Source organism: Sus scrofa, chromosome 18, assembly GCF_054392235.1.
Source record: "Sus scrofa isolate SSC_HxYL_T2T_F1_AM1 chromosome 18, Sscrofa_HxYL_maternal_Yorkshire_Landrace_v2.0, whole genome shotgun sequence".
Lineage (NCBI taxonomy): Eukaryota > Metazoa > Chordata > Mammalia > Artiodactyla > Suidae > Sus > Sus scrofa.
This window is the reverse complement of record NC_139400.1, coordinates 25,105,044-25,127,520: the sequence shown is the minus strand read 5'-3', so window position 1 is coordinate 25,127,520 and position 22,477 is coordinate 25,105,044. Positions and strand designations below refer to the sequence as shown.

General features: G+C 40.4%; 1 protein-coding gene and 1 long non-coding RNA gene across 16 annotated transcripts in view; one reads left to right on the top strand and one right to left on the bottom strand.

Moving 5' to 3' along the window:
• The window catches only part of CHCHD3 (coiled-coil-helix-coiled-coil-helix domain containing 3), a 296,981-nt gene that overhangs the window by 116,100 nt on the left and 158,404 nt on the right, over positions 1-22,477 (bottom strand).
• The window catches only part of LOC146394939 (uncharacterized), a 124,550-nt gene that overhangs the window by 59,891 nt on the left and 42,182 nt on the right, over positions 1-22,477 (top strand). The window lies entirely within an intron of this gene.

The following is a 22,477-nucleotide window of genomic DNA, read 5'->3' as shown; positions in this document are numbered from 1 at the left end:
AGTAAAACAAAAAAAGTGAAAAGACCTTTCTAACTAAATTCAACACATACCCAAAATATAACTAAAGGAAATGCAAGAGAATAGATTTATGAGAATTCCCATAAAATAAAAAACATTAAACAAAACGAATAAGCAAAGAAATACCATCCCCGATCTGTGAGAATAGTGTTACTAACATTAGAGCACTTGAAAAAAATAAGGCCTCTACCCAAACCCAACCCCAAAAATAGCCAAGAAAAAAAAAAAAAGGCAAATGACATAAACTAGCAAGTCACACAAAAATATAAACACATTTTAACAACACCAACCCCCCCCGAGAAATCATAAAATGAGTTAAAATAAAAAATTCTATAATTCATCTATCAAACTGAAAAAACATATAAAATAATAATAATATTGCCAAGATACAGGAAAACATGCGCTTCAAGAAGCTGCTAGTCAGAATGTAAACTGGGACAACCACTTTTAAAATCAATTTAACAAAATGTAAATAAATTTTAAAATTGTACATATGCACTGATCTAAACACTCTTCTTTTAGGACTTAAGTAATTACGGCAACATGCCAAGATAGTCATAATAAGGTTATTTAGAAATACAGAGACAAAAAAAAAACAAACAAACAAACAATCTAGCAGTTATTACTGAAATATGCTCAAAATACACGAAGAAAAAAAAAAAAAAAAGGACTATAATCTTTTCTTTTTTGTGTGTGTGTAGGGAAGAAGAGAAAAAAAGACCAGAAGGATACTCAACAAAATGTCAACAGAGGTTGTAACAGGGTGGTAGACTTATGGGTGGCTTCTAATTATTTTTCTTTCTTTCTATTTTCCAAATGAAAAATAAATATACTTTATAGTCAAAATACAAAGGAGGGAATTATTTAATTCTGCTTCTTGATTATGGTAGTAGTTATACAACTGCATGCATTTCTCAAAAACTCATAGAACTGTTTACCACAAAGAATGAATTTACAGAAAATTTTAAGTGGATCCAAATACAGCATATTACAATTTATGAAAATAGCTATATAAATATAGGGATATATGTGTGTGTATAGCTTTACTTATGTTAATCTACTTATCAGTTAGCCAATTTTATGTCTAGATATTTAATTCTAGGAAATAATATTAAGAAAAACACACAAAACTTGATATCTAAGAAAATGCAGCCAACTTTTTTTTTTTTTTGGTCTTTTTTAGGGCAGCACCCGTGGTATATGGAAGTTCCCAGGTTAGGGGTTGAACTGGAGCTACAGCTGCTGGTCCTACACCACAGCCACAGCAGTGCTAGATCCGAGCCACATCTGCAACCTACACCACAGCTCAGAGCAACACAGCATCCTTAACCCACTGAGAGAGGCAAAGGATTGAACCTGTGTCTGCATGAATGCTAGTCACAGTCATTCTGCTGAGCCATGACAGGAACTCCCCAACATTCATTAAAGCAACAAAAAAGTATGAACAACAGAAGTTTGTGTAAATGAGACATGGTCCAACAATAGGATATTTATTATAAAGATTTCAGTCTGGCCACAATGATCTAACATTGACAGTTATTAAAAATAATGTTTGAATAGAATAATTGATATTTTTAAACTCAAATTATTAAGTGGGGGGGAAATGGTCACAAATTACCATGTACACTAAGTTCTTAATTTGGTTAAGAAATAGCGGTGGGGAACAGAAAGGATGGGCAGAGAAGGTTAAGCACATGCTTATACAGACAAAGACAATGTAAATGCATATTAAGATGGTAACAGTGTATATGGTATGCAAAGTAGGACATTTTTTCTCACTTGGACTATTTTCTATTTTCCAAAATTTCTACAATGAAGTTGTAGTTTTTTTAATAAAAAAATATTTTTAAACATCAATATCAATATATATTTATCCTTGACTATCAGATGGAAACATAACATGATTCAAAAGCTAAAAACAGTGAGCTATTAAGTCATTGTTAACAGCCAAATTGATACTTTATCAACTTCAACAGGTATTTATAGCATGGAAATTAGTTTATTTACTAAATCCTTAATGTATTAGCATTTGATTCTCTCTCCCATTCAATGTACGATTCCCCCCATCATGGTTCTTAAAACATTTTCACTAAATGACGTTTCTTTTGTTTACATTTAGTTGCACAGTGCGATTTTTTTAAAGCAGAGAAAATGTAACGGACATTCTGTTATGGCTATTTAGAAAACACTAAGAATTCAGTCCTACAAGTATACTGCTTTAGCCTAAAATGGACTAGCCGACAACCAAATTTTGAGAGGTCGATTACAATGCAAATAAAAGAAATATTCGCATTCATTTTTCTAAGCTGTAATCTCTGCAATGTTTTAAAGCAATATGCCAAAGGTCAGGTATGCACACAAAAGAGGACTACCTCCAAAGACCTCACAACATCCAGCCACAGGCTAAGATCACAAATCTCTCCCTAGACTAACAGAATCGATAGTGTGAGATCCACTGGGGAGAATATTAGAGCAAAAAACATGGCCACAGCACTTCAGTAGCACATTGCTTTGAAACAGTTAATGTGATGCTGGGAGGAAAAGTCACACAACGTGAATCCTGAAACTTAAATAAGCCTGGAATACACTGACTAAACTAATAGCTCCAGTAGATGGAGAGTCACATGCAACTTAAGAAAAAACAGTAAACTGACTGCAAGGAATAAAACTTCTATGTTTAACTCTCTAACAGATATGGAATCACTGTAAACGAACACTGAAAACAAGGAGGATTACAACAATATTCACTGTTACAGCAGAATTGTTTCTTAGGGAGAGAAAATGAATGTAAAACATTTCCCCCGTCTCCTGTTTGCTATTCCTCCTTGAAAAGAAATGTGTACTGCTTAGTTTTCAAATCCTGTAAGATTTGGGATAACATGATTGGGCTTGAAAACATGCTGGAAAGTGCCTAAGTGGATCATTATGGAAAACGAGAGCGTCCCACATACAAGAGCGAGAAAATAAGGAAATCAAGATACACGAAACCCAACGAGTAAACATTTTGATGTTTTAACTCAGTGTTGGTAGCCAGATTCAAAATGAAGTATACATGTATTTATTTCCTTAAAGACTTGCCTCTTTTCAGAAGAGACCTGAAGGTGTTTACAACAAAGGATATAATAAAGGCAACAGAAATAAAAACGGGGATTGTATCCATGATGTAAAGGGAGCTTTCCACATACCTTTCTGCGCACATTCCTAGAGAAATCCTCGTAGCAAAAACCTAGCATCGTAGCTCAGCGCTCTTAGGCCTGGCTACTCCCGGGGACTGAGATGGGGCACAGGCTGCACGTGTGGAGAACGCAGTGACATCACAGCCACTGAGCTCAGAGGCAGCACTGTTACTTCACACATCGAGAACAAGGCCTGTAAGGGAAGGTTCTGTGCCATGGGAAAGCTTTTCAAAGTTCCTTAAAAAGTCAGTGTTCAATTTTAATAGCTCAAGGAAGAAAACAAAGCAGGTACCAGCTCAATTTTCCATGGGGTGACATCATGAAGCCAAAAATTACCAGGGTTGAGAAAAGGCAACAACGCTAAATCAATCTCAATAGGAAATCCCTGTAACTACATTTCTTACCATTCTAAATCTCGAAATAAGTCTGAAACATACATATAATGAACTGAGAAAGATACAATTTTTACAATCATATGGAGACTCTGTGGTAGGTAAAATTACTCTACACATCTATCAACTCACACACACAAATCAGAGCAGGGAAAAGAGTTTGATTCCACATCAGAACTACATGTAAAGCAGAGCATACAGGAACCTAATAAAATTATACGCTGACATATAGCAGACAGAAAGACTGGAAATATCCAGAGGGGCTGAACCATAAACGTATAAGGTAACACTACACTGAGAAGCCGTAGAACATGATCACTGTGAATAGCAATCAGCCGTTACAAAATAATTAAAGTGGCCATGTACTCAATTAGCCGAATCCTAGACTTCCGTTACAAATGAGAAATTACATAGGGTTCACTGAGCCTTTTATCAAGTGGCATTAATAAACAAAGAGTTAAGACACAAAGCACCGTATTCCAAACCACACCAGAAGGTGGCCTTCAAATGGGTAATTCATTTACATGAACCTGAAAGATGCGCAGCCTATTACCAACTTTAGCATACTTTTCAATGACTACTTAGAGGCATTAAACCTAAGCTCTGAGCAAACCCCAGACAGAAATGATATGTCCACTAACACAGTAATAAGACCAGACATAAGTTGAATATAGACCAAGAAATGAAAGACAAAGCCCATTCTTCCAAGAGACTTCTTGATCTGAAGTCTGAAATTCACACACCAAGATTTGATCAAATCCATTTGTTTCTTCCCCAAAAGAGCTTAGAGACCTTGGTCTCCATGTCAGCTTCTTCATACTAATAATGTGCTAGAAAGAGCCTACTGAGTACGTCCCCCGCCATTTGGGGGCATATCTGCCTCTGCTTTTGAAAAAAGAGAGCACAGGCAAAGATGAGTGGTTTTTAAAATTAAAAAGTAAACCAACAATGAAGTGAGGAGGTTGTTAGGTACAATAAATTGAGAACAGAAAGCGACCTACTGGCACTTTGCTTTAAAATTTTTTCAGTAGTTCTCTCATAACATTTCTGCAGATCATGCTACTTGACAAAAGCAGCAAAATTAAGTGCTAGATGGAAATCAGAAACAATACAAAAGCTTTCTTCTACAACTCTGGAGAGAACATTTTTAAACCACACAAATACTTCTGCAGCGTTCTAGTGTAATTCAGAACTTACCGGAGCTATGACATACTAAGAAATCCACTTGGTGGGGAGTTGGAAGACTCAGATGCCCATTTAACTCTGCTAAATTACGTGACCATGCACTGACCCAGTCCAGACCCCTATCCATGCCCCAAACTCCTGAATATTCTTCTTTCATGTGGCCTTTGCCATGTCATACCCTTGCCTCTCACACTCTGGCACCTCACAGAGCTTTCCAACATGTCTCTTAGGGTAACTGTCTTTGACTCAGCCTTGTATTATACATGTTTACATTCCCACTATCCCTGTGTTCAACTTCAGGCTAAGACAGGAAAAGGGATTTACCCCTATCTTCCCCAAAGGAAACACTCAGAGGACACGATAGCTGAAATGAAACTAAGTGCACTCAGGAGAAGAGTTTGTAGGAGGGAAACAGAGAGAGCTTCTGGGAGACAAATCTGCCACAGCACCTGAGACTGACTTCAAAGTACCAGAGCATACACAGTGTGAGATTATGTGTCCATATTACTCAGATGAGGCTCTAGACTAGGTGCTGCCAGCTTGTTAGTCTAGAATCCACCATCCAGAAGTGATCGCCAAGTATGCTTACTGAAAACTCAAATTTGGAAGTTCACCAAGTAGAGGTGGCTATGACCAGGGCTTCACTCACCCATGGTTGATCAACAGTGATGTTTTGCTAGCAGAGTGACGGCTGGAAATGAGATTTAAATACTGACATTGGTTCATTAACCAGCAGGACAAATGTTAGATCTTCTTACTAGTAAAATGAAAACTATCAAAAAGATAGAAGGGGTAGCTATCATTTTATAAAGCTACTCCTACACCCGTTGTGTGAACAAGTTATGAGACCATGTGAGGTTATGAGAACAAGGCCGGTGACTAATTTTAGGGACAGTGCCTCGGGCTTGATCTCTAACAGTCCTGTGTCCAGCCATTCCCTTAGGAAAGAGATTCTCACGGTCAGCAGCACTACTGACCTTTGGGGCTAGATGACTTCTTGCTGGGGAACCTGTCTTGTGCACTGCAGAACGTTTAGTAGCACACCTGGCTTCTATGATGCCAGTAACACTACCAGCTCCCTGAGCTATGAAAACCGAACATGTTTCCAGACACTGCCAAATGCCCCTGGGAGGCCTAATTTAAGAGAATTACTGCTTGTCCGAGGCCAACTATAAGCAGCCTCACCTGCCTCAGATGGGCCTTTCCTGCAAAGGGCACTTAGAGGAACCAACGGCGGGGACTTGAATGAGCTTTCCAGCACAAGTTGTGAACCACTTTGTACTGCCTGCTACTACCTTTTCGCTGAGTAAATGTCTGTATGTACCGCAGACCAGGGCTAAAGACCTGGTCACACTGTAACCTGCTTGTAGGGTTGGCCTGCAAATGATAATGTAGAAAAGCAACCAGACTGCTTACGTGTATGTGGTTAATCACATCCCAGTGAGAGAAGAAACTGGAAATTTTAATTTATTCTTTTTGAACTAAGTAGGAAAAGCATAAAACAAGTTCCTAAGTCCTATCCTTTGTACAGCTCCCTGTAAAAACAGAATCAATGCCTAAATAACATGTAAGATTCGAATCCAGGTAACTGATGTCTGCTTCAGGCAGAACTCACAGGCACTGGTACTGGCTGTTTACCATTTGTTCTGCGTGGGCCGTGACGGTGCCAGTCCTGTTGTTAAATATTTTACGGATCATTCCTAAGAACAGGCATATTATGATTCCATTATGATTTACAAGTTGCATGTTACAAAGCAACGTGATATTTCAACATGAAAGGTGCTGAAACATATCACCTCATCAACTCAGCGTCATAAATTCTGTGCTCCTCTCCCAACAGCCTTTTTAAAAAAGAATGCCCATCACAATGCCCAGCACATAAGAAACAGTAAATAAACGCTGAGGCAAGTGACATGTACTGTTTGGGTTTTAGAATTCTCAAATACACAGTTTGTATCTTCTCTAATGACACTAGGTTTAGCTCCTTTGTGACCACAGACTATCCAGGACCAGGTGAATGTAAACATGCATCAAGTCTAAATGACCGTGTATCCTTACACTTAGCAACTACATAGAAACCAAAGTTTCAGAAGCCCAAGTTCTATAACATAAATAAGGACTCATGTCACAGAGTCATTAGGAAGATCAGGAACTTCAAGGGTACAATTTATAATTGAAAGAGGAAAACGTGGTGAAAAAAAAGGAAAAAAAAAAGGCCAAAATCAATAAAACTACTGTGTGAGTGTAAGAACTTAGAACAGGAAGGAGCTTTGGAGCTTTTATTAGAAAATTCAGCTACAGAACAGACGAAACCCTTGAATGTTACCATTACATGTGAAGGTGGAGTGGTCTCCACTCTGGACCACAGCGGAGAGAGCAGAGAGGCATTATGTAACCTAAGCTGCAATTATACTGCAACGCCTCTATCTTCTTATTCCATCATGTGGAGAATAATACTTCCATTTCCAGGCACGTACACAGAATCTTGTTTTACCACGGAGATTACACATCTCAGAAGCACTCTAACACAGAGTTAAGAGTTAAAATATACTATACTAGCTAAACTGTACTTTTGGTGCCAAGGTATTTTGGTGTCACTAATCTGACAAATAAATTGGACAACAACAGGGAGACAATTACTGCAATGACTTCTCAATTCCTTTTCTTTGTATTAACTTGTATTTGTTCAGTTTAAATTTAGATTTAATGTTCACATTAGTGAAACCAATTGGCCAGAGTCAATCTTTTTTCTCTTGCAATCTATTTCACATCCAAAGCGCAGGGGGGGGGGGGGGCCCAAAAAATAAAAACCATCTAGAGATGATCTAGCTCATTTTAGAGTAAATAAAAAGCTCTGGGTTTCTTTATGACCGAGGGGCAGAGGGAATTTGCGGGGGCGGGGGGGGGGGGTGATTTGTTTTGTTTTGTTTTTCCCCACACCCACAGCATATGGAAGTTCCCAGGCCAGGGATCAAATTCAAGTCACAGCTGCAACCTACACCACAGCTGTGGCAACACCAGATCCTTAACCCACTGTGCCACACAGCAGGAACTCTGAGGGAGTTCTCAAAGGTCAGGGAGAAAGGTGGCTCTGGGAACCCTGCCTCTTGACAGCAGTGCACTTAGCATCACTCCCTGATCATAGTTCATGCCTGTTTGACTTTAAGGGAAGACAATGTAAAAATGACTAACCAAACATGTATAGTTACTTTCAACTGCTCAACACAGCAAGATTTTTACAAGATATCCTGTAAGAGTTAATGCAGAATATCCTTAAAATGTCTTCCAATCTACCCAGGTAGCCTATCCGTTCAAGTCCTCTGGGATGAAGATGCTGAGATAGAATCAGAAGTACAGGAGATTTATCAGCAGGAAGGATAAGGGAGAGAGGGAGCAGAAGACAGGGACTGCCTTCCACGAGGCTGTGGGCCTGACACCTGCGATGGGAGGACAGGGAGATGAGGGAGGGAGGGAGGAAACCACGGTGCTACTCTGAGAAAACCCTGGCCAGGCCTATGGGGAGGCCCAGAGCAGAGACCACACACGAGATGACTCTGTGTCAAGCAGAACGGCCCTGCTCTAGAACCCAAGCCTCACTCTGTCAGTCACCACTGCAGGAGATCCCAACACTGCCATACCTTCCACGGCAGGTTCTCCCTAAAAGAGAGAGCTGAAGGGCACATGGCCATGTCATCCTCTTTGCCACATAACACAAAACAAAGAAGGACAACAAGGAACTTTGAGCAGGTCTTGAATTTCAGCTTCTAGTTCAAAGAGAAAGTAAACCAACAAAGAAAAATGAGATTGTATCTATTGGCGTGTGACAGTTCCCTTTAGAACTGCTTCGCCTGTGTGGGCCAGGCAGAGTAAACCCCAATGGAATACAATTTGATCCAGAAATTCTATACAGTAGAAAAAGCTACAAAACAGCCATCAGACAATTAAAGCTTTAATTCTAGATTGGCTGCTAACTCATGATCTTGGGCAAGTCAACCTTTGGAGTGTTCTTCTTTGAAACTGTAAAGGGATGGGCTAAAAAACACCTAAGAGCCCTTCAACACTTGCATTTTAGGCATTACATTTACCAGGACACTTCTTCTATTCTTCATTTTTGAATCGACTCGTCAGCTAGGCCAGAGGAAATTCAACAAACACATATGTTCTGCTGCCAAATCGCTAGGCTGCTGCAAGCACACATTAAACAACACTTGGAAATAACCATGTGTACATGACACCTGGTTGCCAGGGGCAGACACTGTGCAGAAACAGCAAGGCTCCCTCTCTGCCTAACTTGGCACCACTGGTGGGTTTGCAAATATTGGTGAAGCGACAGGGACTTCACCTGCTCTTTGAGGCTCAGCGCTGTTCGCCGGGCTGCTTCTAATACTGCCTGGCTGATTCAAAAAGGTCAAGCTCAAGGGTGACTTGGGGCACGTCCTGAGTTCAACTCACTGCTGCTAACCAAATCACACTATCTTCAGAAAACTGGGCATCCTCATCTCAGTTATGGTGCTTTAAACAGAACAGTACAGTAGAACTACATCATATGCACACTAAGCTTACACCACTCCAACTACTCAGGTTAAAGAGGTGAGAGAGAAAAATTTAAGTAGTGTGCAGGTTCCCACCCATCCACAGGAAGCCTGGTCAGCCTGGCCAGCTCGACTCTCTGCCTGCCTCATCCCCTACGTGCCCCAACTCTTCCCAGTGAATGAAATGCTAGTGACTCCAGATAGTTTCCGTTCACAAAACCCTTACATGAACACCAGCATTTCATCTACTGCTCAACCAAAGAAACCAACTGACCCAATAAGGGCAGAAAAATAGCAATGCTGGACTCTTAAGAGCAAATCTGAACAAAGAGAATCTGCTTCACAAGCAGATTTTTTTTTAAATTAGTCTTATTAAGGTATAACTTGCAAATAAAATTCACGGGTTGATGTTAAAACCAAATCCTTAAGTCAGATGTCACTCTACTGTAAACCAAGAAAATCTGACACTGGAAAAGAAGGATAAAAATTATATTTTAAAACATCCTCATCAATGGCCACTGGTAATTTTAAAAGTATGCAGGAGTGCCTGGCTCTCACGAGACATCCCATCTTTCCCCAAACTTAACTATCAGGGATTTTAAAAACTCTTTATCTAGGAATTCACACTATGGCTCAGCAGAAATGAATCCAACTAGTATCCATGAGGATGCAGGTTTGATCCCTGGCCCCACTTATAGTGGATCGGGGATGCAGTTGTGCTGTGAGCTGTGGTGTAGGTTGCAGACACAGCTCAGATCCTGCATTGCTGTAGCTGTGGCAGAGACTGGTAGCTGCAGCTCCAAATCGACCCCTAGCCTTGGAACTTCCACAGATGAGGCCTTAAAAAGCAAAAAACAAAAATCTTTAGCCTCTGTATGAAGCCTCCAGCTTACTATTCCAAGGAAAAAAAGGTTAAGAGATGAGATCATGGGACTAACTAATGATAAACTGAAGTGTGAACAAAGCTAGAAGGGAAGAAGTCCTAGAAAGGAATTGAGAGAAGAGAGTAAACCCAAACCAAGAATCATCCAGCTGGAAAGCAGCAGAGTACACAGGACAAGATGTAAATAAGCCACTTTAGTTCTGGGATTGAGCTGGCTGGAGAGGGATGAAAAGACAGCCCTGACTGTCCATCACAGAGGCCAAGCTCAATCAGACCTCTCTGACTCACTCACTGAGCCTGAGCGGCATCGACCTAGCTTTGTTCTCATCACTATTTGTACCGTGGTGTGGAAGGACCATATGAGACAGAGAATTCTGGAATCACAAATTTCAGAATCCCTAAGCACCCTTTTATCAGAAGTTTACTGACAAGAAACTCAAAAATGGACATAACCAAAATGTCAACTTATGATTTGCAACGCCCTTTATCCCTTTTAAAGACGTAAAACTACATAGTCAGAATAGGAAAATCTCACGACACAGCAATGAAATCACATGAGAAAGCCTCACTGTGCCCACTTTGTTTACTTGCTTACTTACCGATCCATTTTTCACAGTTAAGGAAACAACTGCAGATAAGGAACTTTCCTGAAATTTACAACTGGACGAGTTGTGTTGTGAAAACAGTTTCTGCCTCTTCTCACTAGAGCTCATGAAGCTGACCCCACTGTAGGTTTGAACCCAAGAAATAAAAAGCAACCTTCTGATGTTGATTCGGTTCTGCCTGCTGGGAAGTCAGAATATTATTAACAATTTGACATGATTCCCTGCCTGCTTTACGGTTATGGCTATCATCTTAATTATATGTATTATCTTTCTGGCTTAAGAATCCTCCTCCTGTGGGTATGATTTTCATTCATCCATCATTTGATCAGACACTAGCAAGCGCCTAGCAACAGTTCGGACTGAGAAGCTAAGTGATCAGACTCCAGCTCAGAGGAAAGTGACCTCTACCCCAAACACCTCGTTAACCAAGTGCAAATACAATGCATGTAAAATGATGATCTTAATGACAAACCGTGAAAGCTATGTGATGCCATATTTACCAGCTACCAAAAACACTAAGACAAAAGGAGAAGAAAAAAAATCATACACTTTTGAATGTACCTTATAAACTAAGGTCTTCAGATGTTAAAGATGTAATTCCGGGAGAGCTATACTCTCATAAGATGACTAGTTAGTCATGAGTTAAGAATAGAATATAGGCTATCTTGACTCACATTTTAATGTTGGCATACTAAACAGTATCTCAGATATCCTTAAAAACCTGCTTGTGATAAGAAAAATGAATCCAAAAATAAAAATTACTATTATTCCAAACCTAATACCCCAACTCCTCCCTCAAAATGTACACTGAAAACCATACATCTGCTTGGGTGATCATCTGCAGAGCTTCTGAGATGCAGTTCCCTTCCAAGGGCATTTACTCTCTGAAAGGAGCACTGCAGAAGTGGACAAAGACATTAGAGCTCACAAACCAGAAGAGCTGCACGAAAACACATACACGGAAAGTAACCGATGCATAGGTTAAGCAAAAACATCAAGATGTGCAACTTGTTTAGGATGTAAAAGAAATATTTTACTGAAAGCTCTGGCTTGGTCCTTTAAAAATTGATATTAGCCACCTTTTCTATTTTTTAAAGTGTTTTGTGATCCTTGCCATTTGTCACCTTGCACAGAATATTCCCGGCTACAGTAAAGAATCTGTGCTTTTTTTCTAACTGAACTAAAAAGACAGCCTGTTTGCTTTGAAAAATGGCTACCACCTGCTATTAATCTGAAACTGAAAACAAGCAGTGTAATGACATTTAGCAAGTTAACACTCCTCTCGACTATTTTCCTGAAAGAAGAGCATAAGCGACATTTCATAATCTTCTCAAAAATAAAAAAAGTTCTGAGAAATAGGTTTATATTTTACTAATAATAAGCTATAAATGACATATGAGATTATTAAAACCAGACACTGTGCCCCTGCAGTGTGACGAGCCTGGTTTAAGCACTGAAGGAACTCCCTCCCCAGTCCTCCTATCTTTTCTCTTTATTCTTTTTGTCTGGTGTCAGATGAATACAAGCAGAAATGATGACACAATTGAGGAAGAAATGATAACTGGCTGCATTAGGTGTAAAAAGACCATTTAGCTGGTCTTTGTAACAAGCTATCTTTTGTCCTACTGGAGCTTTTCGTCACTTGAGGTAGGCTGCATCCTCAAGAGATGAAATGCAACATAAAATTTTTAATTGAACTATTCTCCAAAGAGTTCCTGAAACACTTTGGAGAACTCTTCCAATTTGTTTGACAGAAGGATCTGGCCATGAACTTGCTCAGCTCTAAGTACACAGCATTATCTAAGCAGACTCACTACCATAAACGCCCCTGGAGCCATCTGAATAAACCAAACCCTATGTTCGGCTAAATGCTAAAATAATTTGCCAATCTGAAGGACAAAATAAACTTTTATTTATGTATGTATTCTTTTATCCAACAAGCACTCAATGAGACCTATTTTATGAAGATCCTCCAGACACTACACTAGACAGAGTAGGATACTAGCCAATTGCTTCTCATTCAATGACCATAAACCACAATCCTAAAGCTCCGGTTTACATGCAGAGCCATAAAACTAGCAACCATCCACTCCTGTCTACAAGTGCTATGTTTTTCAAGAACTTACAAAAAGGGGTGGAAGGCAGCGCACAGGCTGTACAAACAAACAATCATAGTAAAAGATAATGTATGATAAGGACAGAGAATGCTGCAAGGGAAATAAAAGACCTGAGCAGCTGGCCTGGGCCTTGAAAGCTGGATGAGTAGGATTTAGATGGGCGGAGAGTGAGTCAAAGGTCACCGCAAAAAAGGGGAACAACAAACAGAGGTCCAGGGGAGAGAAGACAGGAGGGCTCGGCCAGTCTCTCAGTTGAAGAGGAAATTACAGTAAGAGGGCCAGAAAGTGAGTGGGAGCTGGGCTGCAGGAAGACTTAACTGTCTGGCTACAAGGTCTGGACTTCATCCTGAAGGCCATCGGGGGGCCTCTAAAGGTTTTTGAGTGCAATGAAAACAGTATTTTAGGAAGATTAATCTTGGTGTATAGGATGGATTAGAAAGAGGGGAGACTGCCAGTGGGGAAACCATTAAGGGGGCTACTGACAGGATCCAGGTGTGAATAATAGAGGTCTACATGTGCTGAATGGCAGTTATGTTTCCACCAGCACTTTCTAAATATCATCTAAAGTAAATGCACAAATAGTAGTGAACTGCAAAAATGAAAAAACAAATCATATTCTAAAACATAGAAGAGATGTGCAAGAATTAACACAATGCATACTGTTAGCCATGCATGGAAAATCTCTGAGAAGAAACAACCACTGAAACTACGTAATGTGGAGCTGTATTTAGGATGTGACTCTATTCTAAAATAAAAGAGGAAAATATTATCAATGAAAGATGAGGAAAACTGGGATACACATTAGATATTAGGAATTCTCACCTTTTTATAGAGGTATAATTGACATATAACATTGTATTAGTTGCAGATGCATAAAATAATGATTCAATATTTGTATTTATTGCAAAAATGATCACAATAAGTCTAGTTGACATCCTTCATACACCTGGTTACAAAATTTTTTCCACGTGATGATAACTTTTTAGGAACTATTCTCTTAGCAACTTTTTTTTTTTTAATGTTTCATTAGAGTTGATTTACAATGTTCTGTCAATTTCTGCTATACGAAAAAGTGACCCAAACATACATATACATTCTTTTGCTCATGTTACCCTCCATCGTGTTCCATCACAAGGGACTGTATACAGTTCCCTGTGCCAGACAGCAGGATCTCACTGCTTATCTACTCCAAATGCCATAGTTTACACATCTACTAACCCCAAACTCCCAATCCATTCTACTCTCTCCCCCTCACCCTTGGGAACCACGAGTCTGTTCTCCAAATCCTTAAGTTTGTTTCTCTTCTGTAGATAGGTTCATTTGTGCTGAATTATTATTATTAGGTTCCAGATATAAGTCATCTCATCTGGTATTTGTCTTTCTCTTTCTGACTTCCTTCACTTAGTGTGAGAATCTCTAGTTCCATCCATGATGCTGCAAAGGGATTTATTTTGTTCTTTTTTATGGCTGAGTAACATTCCATTGTGTATGTGCACCACATCTTCTTAATTCATTCATCTGTCAATGGACATTTAGGTTGTTTCCATGTCTTGGCTATTGTGAATAGTGCTGCTATGAACATAGGGGTGCATGTGTCTTTTTCAATGAAAAGACTGGTCTGGATATATGCCCAGGAATGGGATTGCTGGGTCATATAGTAGTTCTATACTTGGTTTCCTGAGGCACCCCCATACTGTTTTCCATAGTGGTTGTACCAATTTACATTCCCACCAACAGTGAAAGGAGGGTACCCTTTTCTCCACACCCTCTCCAGCATTTGTTATTTGGTGACTTGTAAATGACGGCCATTTTCTAATAATTAGTGATATTGAGCATTTTTTCAATTGGCCGGCTGTATGTCTTCTTTGGAGAAATGTCTATTCAGGTCTCCTATCCATTTTTCAAATGGGTTATTGGTTTTTTTGTTGTTGTATAAGTTGTTTGTATATTTTAGAGATTAAGCAACTTTTAAATAAGCAATAAACTATCAACTATATTCACCACAGAAATTATTTTCTTTAACTATCAGTGTCAGTCTATGGTTGAAATTCTGGTATTTAAGAGAACTGTGCTGCTATCACATGGGAAAATATAACTGGGAGTATTATGTTCAGTACCAATGTCTTTTCATCAAAAAATTCACATTTGCTACAGTCTAACATTGCTTAAGTCCTTTACCCTAAATAAAAGACTGCTATATACAATCCCCAACCTTAGAAAAATCATTATGTAAATCTTATATATACAAATTTTTAAATATTTTAATGTTTGTTCAGATATTTCACTGAGATGTTGTTTAGTATGCCACCATTAAAATGTTCTCTGATTCGACCCCTAGCCTGGGAACTTCCATATGCCACAGGCGCAACCTCAAAAAAAATAAAAACAGAATAAAATGTGGAACAAAGTAAACTGTATTCCATCATTCCCTTGTGATTTAGCTAGCTTTCCTATCTTAAAAACATCCTTTAGCATCTAAGAACTTTGGATTCTAAGCTATGGTTGAAAAGTTAAAATTCCAGACTCTCCTACAATGATGAGATCAATCGTTTCAGCAGATGACTAAGATGTCCCAGGAAACAGGTCAGAAGCATAAACCCTTGTCTTGGATGCTGGATCCAGGCCAGGCTGCCTGCTTTAGGCTTCTACAGACAATTCAACAAGACGGAAGACAGACCAAAGGGATAGTAGTTCTCTGAATTCAGGGGTTTGGGGAAAGCTGTTTTTAAAAGGAAAAACTAATAAACAATAATAGTTGTCTAGCACTTAAGAGAGTTTATAAAGTTCTTTCACATTATAATATCGCTTAATTCTCAAAACAGCATCAGGACTAAATAAAATCCTCAAAACACTGCATAGTACAGACAGAAAGAGTAAAACAAGAAAACCCTGTCAAAATTATCACCCCTAATTATTTCAGTAGACAATTCTAAGGGGCATATGAGTGAAACGAATTGGCTAAATCATACAGCCAATAAATGGTCAAGACGGTTTTTTATCAACCATTCCTTCATTAGTACACAACGACCTTGATCATCTTCTCTGCAAAGCCATGCCAGGCTGCGCTGACCATTCCCTTCTATAAACTCTCATGACCCCAGCAGCCTACAGCACACAGCCCTCAGCAACAGCTTTGGAGAAACTCCCATGTATGAGGCATTATAAAGAACTGTACAGAATGGTGTTGCTTAGGGGTGTGGTAGTCTGGATTCTCCAGAAAAACAGAACCAATAGGATATATAGACACATCTGTATAGGAGATTTATTACTGGAATTGGCTCGCACAGCTATGCAAGCCAAGAAGTCCTACAGTGTGCCATCTGCAAACTAGAGGACTGGGAAAGTCAGTGGGGAAACTCAGCCCCAGTCTGAAGGCCTGAGAACCAGGGGAGCTGATGGTGTAACTCCTAGTCTAAGGCCAAAGGTATGAGAACACAGAGAGCGGCACCGGTGTAAGAGCTGGAGGCTGAAGGCCCAAAGACCAGGAGCTTCAATGTTTGAGGCCAAGAGAAACGGACATCCCAAATCAACAAGACAAAATGCGCCCTTCCTTCGCTTTTTTGTTCCACTCAGGACCCCACCAGTGGGCGCAGATCTCCTTCCTCCGTGTACCGAAGCCACCGTGCTCATCCCTCCTGGAAACACCCTCACAGATACACTCCAAAGTCACGTCTGACTAGCTATCCTTTAGTCCAGTCAAGCTGACACATAAAATTAATCCATCGCAGGATGGAGACAAGAAGGAGAAAATAATCAGACGCAGATTTTACTGAACAAAATTGTATCAAGAAATAACAGAAGCATAAAATCAAAGTATTATATGTAGACTGAACCCCTCTAAGGCAGGGTGTATGTCTTCTGATCACCATTTGGCCAAAGCCTGGCAAGTTATCATAGACGTTCCGTACAGGTTTGGTAGATGGATGGATAGATGGACAGATGGATGGATGGACAGAACTAAGATTTCCTCTGACTCCTACATTGTCTAGGTTCCTGACAGACACAGGGAGGTTAAACTAAAGCATACTCTTCATTCTTCAACTTTTTATTCTTATGAACTATCAGGATTTCAAGGACTGAATTTCTGACAGAGAAAGGCAAGAAAAAAGCATTATTTCTGAAATCCCTTTCTGTAGTTTTGTCTCCTCATTTAATATTACACATTTCTACGTGTCATTTTCTCCATCTCTCTTGTTCCCAGACACGGATCTAAGCAGGCAGCTTACTATTTCCATTTCTCTTGTTCCAACCTGACCCCTCTACTTTATCACAGGGAGTGTTAACAGCGCCTTCTGGATCAGTAAAAGGCTAGCAATTACATATGTCCAAGACACTTCTACAGGATGGCAGACAGAAGCAAATGTGTCACCATCCCTGAGTCCTGTACCCATGGCAGAGTTCACTCAGCCATCAATGCCCTTTGCTCACGGAGTCTGAATGGGGCTACACAATCCCCCCAACACAGTGCTCTTGAGGCAAGCACTGCCGATCAACTGGAGCTGGCTGACAGTCTGCCAGACCCCTATCAAGGCTGTCAGACACACCATGGGTGAAAGAAGACCGACTCAAGGAGAAGAAACAGAAACTAAGAGAAGCAGAAGGAATAATCAAAGGGCTGCATGTGCAATCCTAGAGTCAGCCCACAAAGCAGCACAGACGAATCTGAGCCATGACGAATCCAGAGTGAAAAGGGCATGGAGAAAATGACAGGAAAGCTGGGGTAAACGGGAAGTCCACAAACACAGCAGAGACTTGGCAGTCCCAAGAGGCATGCCTGGTGTCCACAGGAACACACCACAGTGGAAGCTGGTAGAGAGAAAGCAGCCCGCACTCTGGGAATCAGGGACTGACTGGGACAACATGAGGGAAGGGGTATCAGCCCAGGGAGTAGCGAGAAGAGGACTTGCCACCGGGCCCAAAGAGAACCAGGGGCTACCCCAGAGCATCATGGAGTACCAGGCAAGGTCACTCGAGGCACAGTTCAGCAAAGACTAATGTCAGAAATCACTTACACAGATTTACAAGGCTATTTACATAGTGTCCTCCTCTGCCCAGCAGCTATCATAATGCACGTGAGTCAGGGCAGATACTGACACGGGTCCACAAGATGAACCACAGAATCCAAAGGTGAAGCAGTGCAAATCATGTTCATTTTCCTTCTTGCCATAAAAGTCCTTTGAGAAACCAAGTTTGTTGTCAAAGGGCCTAAACAGTGATGTAGGAAACTACAAGTCATGTGTGACATTGGGTATTAAACCTATCTTGTCTCGACCTAACTTCAGCCTTCCTGCACCTTCCAGACAAACCTGTTGCCCCCCTCCCCCTGAGTTATTGCCTTGGAACTGACTCCACCAGACTGATTGCTGGCTCTGCATAATCCTTCTTTTCTAAACTGCCCCTATGCCCACTGGCCCAAGCAGGTTAGGTGCTTAAAACTTTAAACTGCCCTGCAGAACACTTCCTGCATGAGTGAGTTGGCTCACAAACCCAATGTGACCAAAGGAATCAAACATACATGCAATGTCAGTCAACCGATAATGGAAAATTAAATTTCCTCTTTTAATTCTCTCTTCTCCTCTTAGTTGCTACTGACTTTTTTATCTTCAGAGTCTCTCTCTTTGCTAATAAAATAAATGTCAATTACATCAGCCAAACTAGAAACTCACCTGTAACTCTTCCTCATCCTCTATATGCAACTCATCACAACACCCTATCAATTCCCACTTCATGTACCACCTTCAGGACTTTTGTTATGTTAGTTTACCACCATTAAAGACCTCCTGCAGGAGTTCCCGTTGTGGCTCAGCAGTAACGAAACTGACCAGTGGCCACGAGGATGCAGGTTTGATTCCTGGCCTTGCTCAATGGGTTAAGGAACCAGCGTTGCCGTGAGCTGTGGTGTAGGTTATAGACTCCGCTCAGATCTGACATTGCTGTGGCTGTGGTGTAGACTGGCAGATGCAGCTCCAATTCGACCCCTAGTCTGGGAACTTCCATATGCTGGGGCTGTGGCCCTAAAACAATAAATAAATAAGTAAATAAATAAATACCTCCTGCTATATACTTAATATTTTTCTTTAAATCACCTAGCTTTTGAAAGTTGAATTCTAAGTCAAAGCTTTACATAACTACCATAACTGGAAAAGCATAAATAAAAGATAATGGGGAAAACACAAGCGAAATTATCTCTAGTTGGAAACTGTTGCCTGACCAAGGGTATGAGTGAGAGGTGCTCCACTTCTCTTTGCTCAAAAGGTAAGAGTAGGAGTTCCCATTGTGGCTCAGAGTGCGAAGGACCTCCCATCATCTCTCTGAGGATATGGGTCCAATCCCTGGCCTTACCTAGAGGGTTAAGGATCCAACATTGCCACAAGCTGCAATGTAGGTTGTAGATACAGCTCAGATCTGGTGTTGCCGTGGCTGTGGCGTAGGCCTCAGCTGCAGCTCCAATTCCCTTAGCCCAGGAATTCCCATGTGCCACAGGTGCAGCCCTAACAAGAAAATTAAAAAAAAAAAAAAGAGGTACAGTAACAATGCTGGCAGTTAAGGACAAAAGGCATTACCAACAATGTTGGCAATAAAGTGCAGGGGCTAATTACATGTCATCTCTAGGAGGAACTCTCGATTTGGCACTTGAGCACCTCTATCTACTAGCTCTGTAATACTGGGCTACTTCAACCTCTTCGTGCATTAGTTTCCTCATCCATAAAATAGGAGTATTAACAGTACCTCGCTCATAAGGTTATGAGATTACATGGCTTAACAGTTGCAGAACACATAAGTCTTTATATATGTTTTGGGTTTTTTAAAAATAAATAAATAAATAAATAATGAGTATCATAAGCACAGTAACAACTCAGGATCACAACAAATGACACTGTCCACTATGTGACGAAAATTCCAGATCGGTGATAGATTAAGACCACAGTGAGGTCAAGGTCACATGACAAAGGAGGCAATGAACAAATGAAAATGCTGAGCTTCCAAATGAATGGAAGAAGAGAGAGCATTTCCTCTGCTTTGACCAGGCCAGAGATTTGGCCACTCCCCAAGTTCAACAACCTTTGCTAACTACTCGGTATGCCAATGATGACAAAACCCTACCTTCAAGGATATGGAAATCTAACAGATAAAATAAATCTAACAGGAACAGATAATTTTAAAAATCACAACATAATACAATGATAAAGGTGGCATGGAACTTCAGAGAAGGGGGAAATTATGTCTATGGAGTAAAAAGATTTACCAAGGGAGGTCAATTTTGAGATGGACTCTAGAGGCTAAGTAGCCATTCACGCGTCAGGCCAGAGAAAGAGCACTCCAGGCTCAGGAAAGAGAATGCAAAGCCCTCAAGGCCAGAGAGCAGGAAGCAGTCAAGGAAGGACAGGCAACACACAGGAGTACCTTCTACAACGTCCACGATAAGAGAACAATCACCAAGTGTGCAAGTCCTTGCATGGAGAGGTCTGCAGCTGCTAACACGGTGCTTTCCGCTGCATCATGCCCTGCCGAACAGGTGCAGAGGACGAACGACAGCAGGATCTGCAGAGGGGCACCCCGGTAGGTGAGGCCAAGTGGCCAATAGCACAGGGAAGGGAAGGAAGTCTTTAAAGATAGCCTGGAAGATAACTGAGAACAAGATGACAATGGCTGTGACCCACTTGGAAGCAACTGCAGAGCGAGATCATGCTGGCGGAGTGCCAAACCCAGCCAAATAGGTGTTTCTGAACAATGTATTTTGAAGGGCATTTGGATAAACACCAGGGCTGTAAAGAGTAAAAAGCTGTCTAACTTCTGGTTAATCTAGGATATAACATCCAACCAAAAATAGGGTTTATGCTAGGCAGTTTACCTGCAGAGGGATCTCTACTCATGTTTCAGATATCCAGAAATGATATGACAACCTCAGTCATCTAGGCCTGGGCACATAATTGCATTCATCAAAGTGCTCCCCAAATAAGTACTACTATGTATGTAATCAAGAGGAAATATATTTTCCCACAAAACAGGAAAAACAATTATTAAACTTAAAAAGTATGATCTAGTTTACATGTTGTATTAGACACATCCCTCGATTTCAATGAAATATAAAGACTCCTTTTCCAGACGACGAGCTTTAACCACTAAAAGCCTGAAAGTAAGATAAAGGGGGGCTGCCACACCAACCCCACTACACCTCACCTGACACAGATGTGTAAGTAAGTGCTGGGGTAGGACAACTGAGATCCTAAAAGGATACAGAATCAGATTACTTAAATACCTCCCTTTAGAAACAACCAAGTCAAACACTTCAGTGATGAAGCTAAAACTGAGAGGAGAAAGAGTTGTTCCACAAAGACACTCCGAAGTCCTGTGCTGGGTGCACAAGCTTTCGAGGTCATCGACTGGGAGAACACAGCAGGGAACCACAGCTGAAATTAGGAGGCATGAGCTCCAGCTAAGTCAGGTGGCTGCTCTGTCGCTGGGAAACACCGGGTTGGAAAAGGATGACTGGGACTAACCTTCAAGCAGGTGGAGCCACCTCACAGGACAGACACATGGCCAGGAAGCCTAAGAAAATGCTGGAACTTCTATGGCTCCTTTGTTCTTTATCCCTGGGTATTTTTGGGGGGGACTTTTTGCCATATTCTTTCCCTCCCTTATCTATCTTTCCATTTAGCAGGAATTTCTTTCCATCTTTCTTTTTGTTCATTTCTTAATTTTTACCTCCGCACTTTTTAATCTTGCTCTCAATTAAAAACATATGTGATGCCTAAGAGGGCTTTTTTTTTTTGGAAGTTCAAAAGAGGTCAAGTTAAGTATTTCCTATTTCTGACTCTAAAAATTCCTAAGCATTCGTCTCATCCCCACCACCTTACTGGTGGTCGGATTTCCTTTTGTTCCCTCCAGATAATTAGCAGCACTTTAGAGAAAGAAAAAAAAATTGCCTATTCCTGATTTAGCAAATGCATTCTTAGTTTTCTTAATAGTTGCTCATATTGCTGCCGCCTCATCAATTTTTTAATTAATTCTCAGATTTCTGATTTTGTGAGCATGGGGAATAAAAAGTTCTAAGATCACATTTACAGTTGGCACACATAAAATTATGATGCTTTGCGGTGAGATGTAAAAAACCAATTTTTCCCAGAAAGTAAAATGTTCTCTGATAAGTCAAAATTAGCCATGTCATTCTAGAATCTCACACTGAAGAATTAACACACATGAGTAACAGTCCAGTGAATTTCTGAATCTCCCTCTGAAAGCAGATTTCTAAATCTCTTGTCTGATCATCAATTTTTCTAATTATTTCCCAATGATCTAGTTAAACAGTACTTCTTATCCATGAGTTTCACATACTTCTAAGTTTGAAATCCATTATCTCCTCTTCCGCTCTGCATCCTAACGAATTTACTGCTGTCTGGGGTCCACCATTAAAATGTCCTTTTGGAGAATTACGAATATAACTCAATCACTCAGTAGGAAAGGATATAAACTGGTAGAAGTGAAACTTGGTTGAGAAGTCTCACTCTACCTAAATACATTGTTTCCTATCATCATTCTTTATTTGTCCTATAGAATGAAAAGGACAC